We start from the raw sequence: 11,728 nt of genomic DNA, 5'->3' as shown, positions 1-11,728 counted from the left end.
CGTGTGTATTTGCCACATATGTCGCCCAGTGAGCCCCCTCGGGGGAGAGGATTAGCGGCTGGAGATCGGCTGGGCGGCCGTGCGTCCTCACGGAGCCATGAGTCCTCACGGAGCCGTGGGAAGGGCTGCGGGCAGGGCTGGGGTGGCCGACACTGCCCTGGGTGCAGAGTGAGAGCCGTGGGGTTTTGGGGCCGAGGCTCTTGGCAGCAGCGCTGGAGTTCTCCTCCTGTCCGCGCACAGAACTAAGCAAAGGGGTGCATAAATCCGCAGACAGATTTTTGAGGGACCATCAGACAATCTTGCCTCATTTTTTGCATAGCAAAGGCTGCAGAGTTTGGCTGAGATCTGCACTGCGCTTCTAATTTGCTTACTGAAATAATCTTCCCCAGAAAAGCATCTACCCTTGATATGACAAGTATCAAGAGTTTGGGAACTCACCACATCATTTGAAGTTTCACCACAGTAGTTTATCACTGTCACAATTAAAATGTGCTCCTGCAATATAATTTGATTTTTTTGTCTGGCTCCTGTGGCTCCACACAGGTCTCAATCATTCTGTCCTCAAAGTGAAGAGCCCTTGTATCCCTGTTTTTGTCTTTTCTGAAAGTTTTTATGTGACGGTCAACTCATCCTCTACTTTTTTGATAACACGCACAGATTGAATTTGCCAAGTCCCACTTGTGCTTTCTCCAGCACTCAAATCACATTTGCAGCCTCTCCAATTTATCAGAATGCTTTTGAAATTACTCCGCTAAGCAGTGAGTATACAGAGAGGAATGTGTGGTGCCTCTAGCATTATCAAATACCATTAGGAAGCTGGAATTTGTTTACCAGATGCTGAGCTTTGTTGTAGAATTGGCTATGACTAGGCTGGTAGTAGTTTTTTGGCATTGAATTATAAATCCTGCATGTTTAAAAGCCAATATGTAGGATAAAAGCTTCCTGCCTGGGCTTGGACTGCTACGTCAGAGAGCCCTGCAGGTGTCTGATTGAGAAGCTTGCAGACAAAGAGTTGTTCCTAAGGGACCACAGACTTTGGACTATGCTTCATTACCTGAAATAGCTCAATGCAGATGTTTGATATGCTCAGCAAGGGCTTTTTAGGACTAAACAGAACCAACAAACTGTGGTTTCGGTGTCAGGAGGAGATTTCTATTGCTGTCTGATCTAGGGGAGCTGCTCTGTTTGGTTTTGTGGGATAGTGTTCAAGTGCTAGCAGCATTCAGGTACAAGGTTTGTCTTACAGTTCATAGACTACAATTTGCTGTATAAGCTTTTGTGGGTATTCTCAGCTCAGTCAGAGAGAAAGAGAAAGATTTTCTAACCAGGCAAGAGCCTGGGAAACAGTTGGGAAAGAATGTAAATAATTCTCTAATCTATCTTGTTATTCACATTGTTTATAGATATGTTCTGCTACTGTGCGTCATTCACTGCACACCAATGGTGACACATGTTTTAGTCTAAGACCAATGAAATTAGTCTTCTCAATGTTCTCTATATATAGAGTGATACATTTGAAATAAGGAGAGAGTTCATTTTCTTAGCCTTCTGATCTAGAGTTCTCTGTTCCCATCCTGCTCAACAGTGTCAAGCTTTAAAGTTTTAATTTACTTGTTTTAATTTGCTTGTTTGCTTGTTTTACCCCACTCCTGCTAAACAACCTTTTCCTGCAGATTTTCCCTGCTCTTTCTGAGGTTAGGTTTTGTCTTGTCAGTGGTGTTCTGGGAATATATTGACCGTCTCTGGTCCAGATTTAATTTCCTTCTCTATGTTGTGCTTTCTGTTTTGCCCTCCTTACTCATCCACATGTGTTCCTCTTGTTTCACACATTGTCCAGTTTATGTTGGTCTTTCTCCTCACCAACCTGTTTCCCATTCAGCTGTGGCACTTACTTGGCTGTAAGTCTGTTCAAGCCCATTCATCCTTCTTATTCAAGGTCATATACTTAGCTTGCTCTTGTTTGAAAGTTTGCTCATTCCTTTGAGGTAGAAGCTCCAGATATTCCCTAGCTCCAAGACATTAACCAGACAGGGGTTCAGGCACCTGGATGCTGGTAGCAGAATTGATAACCACAAGCCATCAGGAATAGAAAGGCATTTATGCAAAAGTTTGGGCAGTTGACCTGTTGCAGGACTTTGCTGAAAATCCTAAGAGGCTAAGTAGCAATTGCTAAACATATATTTTGAGCACTCTGCTGTTGAAAATTCCCACTTGAACTCCTCTCTTTGATCAGATCAATGAAAGCAGCACATGGGAGTATTTGACGGACTGGGTGATTTATCTCCAAGCTGTTCCTGCTGGTTTGGGTCAGTATGTTAAGGGTGAGACGTTTGAGAATCTGTGCATTTCTGGGTCTTAGTCATATCTGAAGATTTGCAAAAGAAGGGCAATCAACCCCCTCCCTTCTGCAGCATAGAAATCAGATGATAATGTGATTCCAGTTAAATGCCTGCCCAGATAGCTGCCTGATAACACTGGACTGGATGGTGGTTCCAGCCAGAGCTGACTTGTTGGTTTCTGCAGTGCTTTCTGACGTGATGCTATTTGTGCATAATTGCACGTTAGTTCATGGCTTGAGTCCAGGCTCTCCCACCATCCTCATTTCCTTTTATTGGCTCATGTTTCAGCTTGCCCTCAGGCAAATCAACTGTGTTGTCTCAGGCAGGAAAATTCAAACCTCACATGGGGACGAGTTTGACCCTGAACTGTGCCCTGCCAAGCACTCGGACCTCCAGGCAGTTTGGGCCAGTGACTTGAGGCCACATTTGGCCATGGCTAACACAAACACTTTGGGATACAGCTTGTGCAATTTCCATGTGTGGCCACTCCCAGCTAACCAATTTCCTGAGATGTTTTGCCTGCTTACCAGAGTTCTCTCTTTTCATATGAATTTCCAAACTTTAAATGCTCTCTGCTGCATTGATAAAAGTCAGTGGAGCAAGACAGAAAAGTTGTACTTTCATAGTCTTTTAATGCTTTCATATGTGCTACTTTTTATACTGTTTCAGAGAATTGTCTCATTCTCACATTTCAGTGAAACATAGAAGATCAAATTGAATAACATCACATCTTAGTGATTTTGAGTGATAAATACGCTGTGGCAAAATTTTTCTGATTTACAAGGTCAGCAGCCACCTGATATTTGTAATGTGCATGTGATTAACATCAATATTTGAATATCCAGATAGGCTATACCCTAATATATAATCTGTAGATTGCTCTTATGTCAGCTCACTTGCAGTACTCTATACCTACCAGTCATTAATATCTCCTCAATCTCTCCATAAAACTAAATGTAATGAATAGAATTGCAAGTCTACCTTCTGATTATGTGAAAACCATGGACAAAATCTAAAGACCTTGTGTATATGGGCTCTTCCATGGGACAGAGGCACAAGAGATTCTGTGCAGCAGCCATGCATAGATGAGCAGGAGAGGGTCTTGTGTTTGCTGCTTACAGTGCATCCTGCCACTGGGGATCAGATATGGAACAGGACAGGAGCTTATTGCTTGATCTTCCTCTTTTTGCCCTGCTTTGTCACTAAGGTGACAAAGGTGTTGTGATGGAAGTATTGCCAGTGTAAAAAATGAGGTGTGCCACAGCTAGAAGCACAGACACAGTTAATAAATAATGGTAAACTTATTTTACTAGGGCTCATCACACTTTTAGGGCATCATCAGGTCCCATGGGGTTACAGGGCTGAGAAGGGTAAGGACAGTGGCAGGAGTCTGGAGATGGAAAGGGAGGCTGAGGAAAAAGGATGAAGGGAAAATTAGAAGTGCAAATCCAACCTTCTGCCTGCCAGCTGTGCCTACACCTCTGTACCAGTAATATCACCTCTGTACCTGTAAGAGAAACAGCAAGGTAAGGTTTACCTAGTGTGAACAAAAATCAGATGTTAAATGGAACGAGTACTTAAAAGCCTTGTGCTTTTACCTGCCTACCTGGTGAGCTGATTGTACCCAGAGCAGATCTTTAGCTTTTCTCTCCCCACCCCTCTTTGTGCAATGACTATAAAGTCTTCCAGGTGGGTACCTCTTTGTACTGAACACTGTGAGCCCTGGTCTGTGCTTTGGTCTGCTGTGTCATTTGCTTTAGAAGGCTGTCGACCATTTTGGTGACTTTGTTTTGATTGAATCAAGAATAAATGACCCAGACAATATATGCAAAATGTTATTTGAATTTGTAGGACACAAAAGAATTATTCAATAAGGTCAAGCAATCTAATGCTGTATTCCCAGATAAATGTAGAATCAGTGATTTTTTGGACAACAAATAAATCCTTTTAAAAGGAGATTGATTGTAATGCCAGATCACTCAACTCACAACAACAACAAATATATTACAAAACCCAAAAAAGAGCTGGCTGAGAGAGCTGGGGCCCAAGGCAATCTGTGATTGTTTTGCCTCTTCTGGAGATAGAAATACCTTTGTCTCAGAGGAAATAGAGCAGACATTCTTTGTAGCTGATTTCCTTCTGACTTCCTCTGTGCTAGAGATGCATGTTTTCCTAGAGGTTTTTGGGAAACTAAACCTTTCTGCTGTGATTTTGCACTTCAGCAGCTTAAGTCCAGCTAGTTCCCAATGATATCAAATGTTGCTGATGTTAACAAAAAAAAAAAAAAAAAACAAAAAAAACCAAAAAAAAAAAACCTAAAAACCCTACCTAAACTTCGCTTTACTTTCCCTAGAAGACCATTTCACCCACTTCAGAATATTCATGCACTCCAGCTTGTGCTTTCCTTTATGATCAAGCTGAATACTGAAGTTGCTGGTGGCAAAGTTCATGTTTGCATTGTTTTCTCCACTGTTTAGTCTGGCATCTGTTTCAGTATCACTGCTTTGTGTTAGAATTAGCAAGGAAAAAAATAAGCATATTTATGCAGTACAATAGGTTTTCATAATCATTTCCAGATGGCAGATCCCATCCTTCATTTTCTTATGATTCACTGAAACTCAAAACACTGTATGGAATGGTCTGGAGGTAAAGAAAGAGGAATGAAAATCTCCTCAGGGAAAGGTTGATATGACTTGCTTTTCATGAAAAATCTGTCAAAGGAAAAAGAAACTTAAAAAATAGAATCTGAATTGGTAATCACTAAGGGAGGAATTTATTAATCACATTGAATGCAGAAAATGGACTAGTAATGATGATAAGGTCATCATCAGAGTCTCATGAAAATGGACTAGGTCTTTTCTTCAGACTGTGCCAATTTAAAAGCAGATGTATTAACATACTTGTTCAATGTAACTTTCTCTCTCTTTTAAGGAACTTACTGAATTTTTTTGAGATCACAGCAAAACATTTACCCAGGCTGAGTTAGCCAGGCCAGGCAGCAGCAGCTTCTGCTGTAAAATCCAGAGAGATGAGTAAGGATTCATCCACAGAGAACTGTTGTTGTTTGGATGACATTTTTCCGCTATGACCAAAGCTGACTTACTAAGGAGTTAGTAAAAATTTCTTCCAGGCAGTGGAGATGCTGAGATTCCCAGCATGTGAAGAAGCAAAACAATACTAGAGGCATTCAGCAGAGTGGGATGTCTGGGTGCAAAGAGGGACACAAGTCCCTCTTCACAGTTCTGTTTGATAAAAGTCATTTAAGAAAATGTATAGTTCTTTACTTCCAGATGTTAAAGAAACACTATCTCTTGGCTGTTCTTGTAGCTCTTGGCCCTGACTTTCAAGCATTGATATTTTAAGTGAATTTGTATTGGCTGGTAGAGTGCCAAGAAACCAAGCTGAAAGAGACTCTGTGACAAAATTGATTTATTTTTCCAATGAAAGTCATCTCCATGAGCTTCAGATGATAAAACAACACACAGTTGCCGTCTCACTTTTCGGAGTTTGGCAAGAACTCTTTTCCTGATGTTATGAAGATGAAAATGTATTTATTTCTATATGTGAGATTTATTTATTCCCTTTCACTTCCATCTCCTGTTCATTTATCAGTCCAGGAAAGGAGCATGTCAGTTTAAAACAAACAAAATACTTGATATGTGGGTGGCTCCAGATTCACTGCAGATGCCTACAGAAGCCTTCATTGTGAAATACCCCTGTTTGGAAGTGGTGAAAGCTGAGAGTTTCATGGATTCCTGCTGCACTCCATTTGGGTGACAGTGCTGTAGTCTTTAATTGACCAGCATGATTCAGTATGTTTTGGTTTCTGTCTTGTTTCTTTTCATGCCTCCCATATCCTCAGTAGCACTATCCTCTTCAAATAAGTACCTCCCTTTTAGCCTGCAGAAGTATTTTAGTTTGTCATCAGTAGGATATCCTAAGAAATTAAAGGCCTCCGTGTTTAACTTTTTCATAATCTTACTTTTGCAAAAGGGGCATGATGCTTGATGGAAAAATCATCTCAGTTAGTAAGGCCTGATTTGGTGACTCCGCAGCTGCTTGTGAACTGGCCATTTGCAAGGTACAGAACTAGAAACCTGAAAGGAAAAAGAAAAAGAAATGCAAATTCTGTACCATCTTTAGTTGTGGAAGAGATGATTTACAACATAGGCACAGCTGTCACCCAAGAAAGACTCACTGTTTCTAACTTCTGGAAAGATACTTGATAAATTTGTGGACTGTGTGTGGGGTCTTTTCTTCCTTTCCTGGCCCAGATCCTGTTAAACACACAGAGGGTCAAATGCTTGTTTTGGCCTTCCTGCACGGAGGCCAGCTGGAGAGCCGTAGTGTAACAAAGCGCACTTCTCCCTGCTGCCAGTTACCTCTGCAGGAACTCACTGGGGGCACTTGAGACCTGCTCTGCTCTCGCTGACTGCAGCCCAGCCCATATCTCTCTCTCCCTCAACACACTTCCAAAGGGGGCTTTTCCGAGCAGGCAGAGAAGATATAGTATTGAACAGCTCTGTCTGTACCATAGCAGAGCTATCTTCATCTCCATGATAAAGGCACTGGTGTGTTTTGATGTTATTTCAAGTCAGGTTACTTTTGGGTATTTCAAGAAGATGAGCTCATAATTTAGTAAAAGGAAGCATTTCCTGAAAGCAGATGGGGAAAAGACATCCAGTAGTTAGCAATTCTTGCATGTTGTTGAGTATATGCAGGGATATCAGAAAGTAAAAGGAAAAACTAAGGGAGAGGAGCACTTTTGTGAGAGACTGGATCAACTGAATGGTTTGGTAGGAGCTCCTGTCACTGAATATTACCCAAGTGTAATTTGAGGGTATAGCTGGTATTTTTTGGCATTTAATGTATTACAATTGCTGCAAGAAGTGCATCTTTCTGTGAATACACCCTGCTACCAACTGTGAATTTGCCAGAAGTTAAAAGCATGTATCAAAATGCGGGCAAGGAGGAATTTAATTGATAGGGTAAAAAAAAAATTCACACAGATACCAAGACTTCTGTTGCATGTTTTTGAGTATGCACCTTCCTATTTTAGATATCTGGGTTGTGGATTTCTTTTTGAAAGAATGACTGGCCATTGACAGTTTCCCAGTTTCTCAGTATCTACCCTTCAAATTTAAAATGGCATCAGGAATTAAAGAAGTATCCCTAGTGTTATGAACAGTTTCCACGTGTTCCCCAGAGATGCCGGCAGGGCCTTCCTAGTTCCCATGGCAACACAAAAAACTACTAACTCTAGCTAAGTACCGATATTGAAATGCTAATTAGCTAATTGCTCTGTTTGTTTTCTCTAAACTACCGGGAGATAACCAGCCTTCCACCCCTCCACGCTGCCATTCTGGGACTAACATGCAAATAAAAACCCCTTAGGCTCATGGGAGTATTTTTAGGAGATAAAAAGGAATAAAAATCAAAAACTGAACACAGTAGAGGAGTCTAGACAAATGCCCTAGCTGAGGAAGAGGGAATCACATCCCCTGATTGACTTTTAACCGTCGCCGTCACCTAAGAAAGAACAGATTATATTAGGCTCTGAGAAGCAGGGAGATACAGAGAGAGAGCCCTGGTGCTGCCACTATGGAAGGAGTGGGGACGGCTGTTGTTCTGGACTTCAGCAACAGACTCTGCACGCCATGCCTCCTTATCCTCAGGCCACTGGTGTGCCACAAGGAAAGAAGAAAGGACAGCTGCTGCTCAGGACTCCAGTGACAGACTCTGCACGCCTCCTTCCTTTTGGCTGCCTGGGAAAGCTACGACCGCAGGGGCGAGCTCTGCGTCGAGCCCCCTGCCCAGCTGATCTTTTTAATAAAGAGCTGAACATTAATAAAGGCATTAGCCCTGTTCATTTCACCTAGAACATATTTGTTGCTGCTCACACTGGTTTTAACAGCTTCCACAAGGAAAGGGGATCATCTTTTCTCAGTGCATGTATAGACACATCCAAAATGCAGTTGTTCAGGCACTTTTGCTCCTCAGGGTATGCCAGGGTAAAGTGTGTTGATACAGGAGAATCTGAGATCTTTTGCTGCAGCAAATTGTTGTTACTTTTTTAGCAGAAAATCCCTAAATCCCAGATTTAAAACTTTAGTAATGGAAGGCAGAAGAAATATAAATATTTTCTATTAAAAAAAGAATTCCCTGAAGTCTGCTGTGAACAATTGTGTAGGAGGAGACTATCAGAGCTTGAGAGGGATAAGTGCTTCTGAGAAAACCAGGAGGCTTTATGGTCTGAGACTGCTCCAACAATAAATATGCAATCAGTTCAAATTATATGGCAAACTCTTAAATAGCGTCAGTGTATTTTGGCATGAGAGCTGAGTTTAAATGCATTAAGCTTTTCAGTGAGTAGTAATAATATGGCATTAGAGCATTAAGAACAGGATGATCTTTGCCAAACCTTTGCTTTAGCTCTTTGCCTAAGGGCATGTTTAAAAGGTAATTTCAATGTGGCTTTTACTGGCTGCAGTGCTAACCCAGGAAGGGTGAGGGAAAATCTGGCAAGGACTCTTGAAGTTTTGAGGTCTTAGATTTTTGGAATACTGTCATAGTGGGATGCAGCTGGACTATTATGTGAGCAGAGCTTTGTTGCAGCTTGCATGGCTGTAAAGTGACAGGAGTTCCCCCCCCCAAAAAGGGAGAAGAAACAAAATAATATCTGTAGTATTGGTGTGCATATGCATGAGCCAGAACCTTTTATAGAGCAAAAGATAGCCCTTGTGCTCAGTACCTGCTAATGCTCCAGACTCTGTGACTCTGCCACATGAGGCCCTCTTCAGTTTTACAAAATACCCTTTTAGTCATTAGTTGCAGGCAGGATCCCAGTAACCTCTAGATCTGATACTGGATAAAAGCTATGATTCATCAGATGGTTAAACACATGCAATCTCTAATGAACAGAGTCAGAAAGAGACAGCAAAGGGGGTTATGAGGGGGAAGGAGGTCTGGCTTTCATAGCACTGTGTCTACTCAATGTTGAAGAGAAGTTTCCAAGGCATTTTGTAGCCAGAGCCTAACACAGCCTTAGGCTTGAGGCTGTGATTCAGAATGGCTGGCGCTAGCCTTGGGAATACTACTCTGGAAAGTTCTTAAATTGGAAAACCAAACCTCCAACTGAGAAGATGTTTTGACCTTCTTTTTTTTTCAAGTATTCCTGTTTGAGAGCACAGAACAGGCTTTCCATGAGGTTCTGCAGTCAATAGTCATCTGAGGTTGATCACATCTGCTGATGTACAAAAATTTCAAATTGTTGTTCTACATTTCAAAATTGAATAAGGTTCAGGTTGTGATTTGGTTTGGTCTTGTGACCAGTGCAATTGCTGACTGCTTTTCAATCATGATATTGGTGGGTGTAATACTGCTGTCATTCAAAATAATTTCCATGGTCTAGTTATCTCAAAACTACACTCAAAACAAGTTTTCCAAGAAATGTTTTCAGAAAATCAAAGTTAATATTTTTTTTTTTCTGGCTTAATGAAAATACTGTAAACTTTTTAGCTAATGGTCCCACATGAAATCTCTGCACCCAGCATTTGCAGTTGGCTGTACCACAGCTTGAATTTTTTGTAATGATTGGCATCTTCTTTGGGTGCTGGTTTTTAGCTGACTTGAATAAACTACTCTACCAAGGCTTTGAAATGTTGGAGAGGGACCTAAAAGCCACCTCAACAGTATCAAATTAGGCTTCCAGCCTTCATACTCAGCAAAGAGAGTACCAACACCTCCAGGTTTTATCCATTTAGATAAATTAATTTAAATTTAATATAATTTAATTTAATTTAATGAAGAAATTCCATTGCAGCATTAGTTTATTTATTGTGATATGCAAATTTTCATATGGGCTGTTATATTCTGAGTTTTGTATTCTTCCTAGTTATTGAACAAGATGAGATATTTTTGCTTTGTCTTGAGGAGTTTTCCTATGTATTTCACTACATAAATGGGCAGGCTTCACCCGGGGTTTCTTAAGACAGACTAAATAAGATGCTCAATAACACTGCCAGTGCGGTCCTTGAGACATAGAGTCAAGAATGTCTCATAATTTCTAAAACTTTTCTGGACTTTTCCAGGATGTAAAACCCCATGGAAATATAGGCCACTTTGGAATTGCTGAGGCCATGTTGCACATAGAACTGATTTTCAGGTACCTTGGACTTTTTAGAAAATTTTCCATTGTCTGAAGTTGAATTCATGTGGAATTCTTGCATTAAATTCTGGATGGATATTTTTATAAAGTCTAGATTCATGCCAATTACTTTTTTTTTAAGCAAGTTGTTTTACCTGAGAGAGCTCAAGCCTTAGCCAATGCCTCTGCAGTCTACAGATACTAGATATTTCCTTTGAATTCTAATCCAGAAAATAAAATGTCTGTGATTTTTGCAGCATTCTTTTCTATGGTGACATTTTGAATTACTGCTTCTATACTGAGAAGTCCCTTGAAATATGTCCCTCCAGTCCCAGAGCATAAGAGAATAAAATAATAATAAAAACATAGATTAAATTATATTGCTCTCCAAGCCTTAGTTTTTATTTCTCCACTTTGAAGTTAGTATTTTAAAATTGCTTTTTTAGTGATAGCTATTAAAGATCATGTTTCTATCTATCTATCTGTCTATCTATCTAGCTATCTATCTATCTATTTATCAGGATTGATAAATCAAGTATGCAAACACTTGATCTGAAAAGAGAATACTTAATATTTCATAGCCTATGCAGTACAACCATAAGAACATTTTGTATGAGAACACATTGTTCAAAGCTGTAAAAAGAAAAACGTATCGTACAAAATGACAGAATAAGGGCATTACTGCAGAATCAACATAAAGAATGAGGAGGAGAACATGCCAGAGATGATGTACAGATACCAGAACTGCTGTAATGGAATTTTTTTTGCCCGATGAACACTGTAGAGAATTTTCTTCCATAAGATCTGGATTACATTCCTTTTTTCTTTTTTTTTTTAAAACACCACATCTGGGTAGACAAGATGGTTTTTGAGAAAAAATGCTTATTTTTGTTGGAAAAACATCTGATGCTTTATGCTGCAAGGAGACTTCTGTAGCTATACATCTTCTGTGACTGTGACCTCTTTGGGGCAATGTCTCTTATCTCCTTTAGTATGTAAGATATACCTTACACAGTGGGGCTTTGTTCATCATTGCTCAGCTTTTGCTTTGTCTACATTGACCCTTTTAATGAAACATGGAGTCAGCTTGTTTGGTGTGCTGTGCAAAGAGCTCAGACAGCTTATTCCAAAAGAAATGTGTGAAACGAACTCCCTCTTGGGGCCTCTGAGGTTTGCTCTTTCTCATATGCTTCCATTTTATCTGAAATAAGTCATTTTGAGTAAAAGCACACAAAGGTTCTTT

The sequence above is a fragment of the Vidua macroura genome, chromosome 3 (assembly GCF_024509145.1).
Source record: "Vidua macroura isolate BioBank_ID:100142 chromosome 3, ASM2450914v1, whole genome shotgun sequence".
Lineage (NCBI taxonomy): Eukaryota > Metazoa > Chordata > Aves > Passeriformes > Viduidae > Vidua > Vidua macroura.
The sequence above is the reverse complement of the archived record's forward strand: the minus strand, read 5'-3'. Positions refer to the sequence as shown.